Below are 2,500 nucleotides of genomic sequence, written 5' to 3'. Positions count from 1 at the left end.
AAGCGCTGGACCCTTCAGCGCTTCGCTCATATCCCCTACTACGGCTGTAGCATAGGGGAACCGCCAGAAGCGCTGGACCCTTCAGCGCTTCGTCCCTACTACGGCTGTAACATAGGGGAACCGCCAGAAGCGCTGGACCCTTCAGCGCTTCGCTCCTATCCCCTACTACGGCTGTAGCATAGGGGAACCGCCAGAAGCGCTGGACCCTTCAGCGCTTCGCTCCTATCCCCTAGTATACACTGGGTAGTCTGTTCCTATCATTGTGCGGAAGGTGGCTTGGTTACCCCCTACCAAAATGGGTCACAGCCGTAATAGGCGAAGTACAGAAGCGCTGGAACCTTCAGCGCTTCGCCCCTATCACGGCTTTAAAACCCGAGCGAAAAACTCTATGTCCTTAAACGAAATACCCGTTTTGCGCGGTCCATATCTCCGCGAAAACACAACGCACAGCCGGGAACCTCATATCTAATTGTAGTCCAAGTCCCCCTCTACAAACACATCCGAGTGGATCCTGGATGCGACCTCCACAGCCGAGGCACGAGTCGGTCAAAGTAGGTCGCAGGGACCATATTACGCGCGCCATATCTACCCGGAAATAGAACGCACAGCGGGGATACTCATGCCCAGTTGTCGAGCTGGAAGTCCTCTAACCACCCATATAAGATGAATAATAAACGGATACACACAGCCGATGTAGCGCGTGTTTGAAAACCGCCGATCGATCTTCATACTCTGACAAAATCACAGCGAAAAATCCTTAAACCAAATACCCGTTTTGCGCGGTCCATATCTCCGCGAAAACACAACGCACAGCCGGGAACCTCATATCTAATTGTAGTCCAAGTCCACTTCTACAAACCTATCCGAGTGGATCCTGGATGCGAGGTCCACAGCCGAGGCACCACGCGGTCAAAGTAGGTCGCAGGGGCCCTATTACGCGCGCCATATCTACCCGGAAATGGAACGCACAGCGGGGATTCTTATTTTGAATACACGGTCGCGACGTCCTCTAACTACCCATATAAGCAGAATAATAAACGGGTATCCACAGCCGAGGCAGCACGTATTTGAAAACCGCCGACCGATCTTCATACTCTGACAAAATCACAGCGATAGCGCCAATACTCTGTTTCCTTAAACCAAATCGCCGTCTTGCGCGGTCCATATCCCCGCGAATACACAACGCACAGCCGGGACACCTATGCCGACGTGTAGCCACCGTCAACCTCTAAAGACATGTGGAGGGTGATCCACAATCGGACACTCACAGCCGAGGCACGACGCGGTCAAAGTAGGTCGCAGGGACCATATTACGCGCGCCATATCTACCCGGAAATAGAACGCACAGCGGGGATACTCATGCCCAGTTGTCAAGCTGGAAGTCCTCTAACCACCCATCTAGACACTCCTATAAGCGGATACACACAGCCGATACAGCGCGTATTTGAAAACCGCCGACCGATCTTCATACTCTGACAAAATCACAGCGAAAGACTTAAACGAAATACCCGTTTTGCGAGGTCCATATCCCCGCGAATACACAACGCACAGCCGGGACACTTATACCCGATCGTAGACCACATCCACCTCTACAAACCTATCCGAGTGGATCATGGATGCGACCTCCACAGCCGAGGCACGGTGTAGTCAAAGTAGGTCGCAGGGACCACATTACGCGCGCCATATCTACCCGGAAATAGAACGCACAGCGGGGATTCTTATACTGAATACACGGCCCCGACGTCCTCTAACCAACTATGTAAACTGAATAATAAACGGATAACCACAGCCGAGGCAGCGCGTGTTTGAAAACAGCCGACCGATCTTCATACTCTGACAAAATCACAGCGAAAGACTTAAACGAAATCGTCGTTTTGCGAGGTGCATATCTCCGCGAATACACAACGCACAGCCGGGACACTTATACCCAGTTGTAGTCCACGTCCCCCTCTACAAAACTATCGGAGTGGATCCTGGATGCGAGGTCCACAGCCGAGGCACGGTGTAGTCAAATTAGGTCGCAGGGACCATATTACGCGCGCCATATCTACCCGGAAATAGAACGCACAGCGGGGATTCTTATACTGAATACACGGCCCCGACGTCCTCTAACCAACTATGTAAGCTGAATAATAAACGGATAACCACAGCCGAGGCAGCGCGTGTTTGAAAACAGCCGACCGATCTTCATACTCTGACAAAATCACAGCGAAAGACTTAAACGAAATCGTCGTTTTGCGAGGTGCATATCTCCGCGAATACACAACGCACAGCCGGGACACTTATACCCAGTTGTAGTCCACGTCCCCCTCTACAAAACTATCGGAGTGGATCCTGGATGCGAGGTCCACAGCCGAGGCACGGTGTAGTCAAATTAGGTCGCAGGGACCATATTACGCGCGCCATATCTACCCGGAAATAGAACGCACAGCGGGGATTCTTATACTGAATACACGGCCCCGACGTCCTCTAACCAACTATGTAAGCTGAATAATAAACG

This window comes from Anarhichas minor, unplaced genomic scaffold (genome assembly GCF_050575085.1).
Source record: "Anarhichas minor isolate MPS153535 unplaced genomic scaffold, ASM5057508v1 ptg000178l, whole genome shotgun sequence".
In the NCBI taxonomy this organism is placed as follows: Eukaryota; Metazoa; Chordata; class Actinopteri; order Perciformes; family Anarhichadidae; genus Anarhichas; species Anarhichas minor.
Note: the sequence above shows the minus strand (reverse complement) of the source record.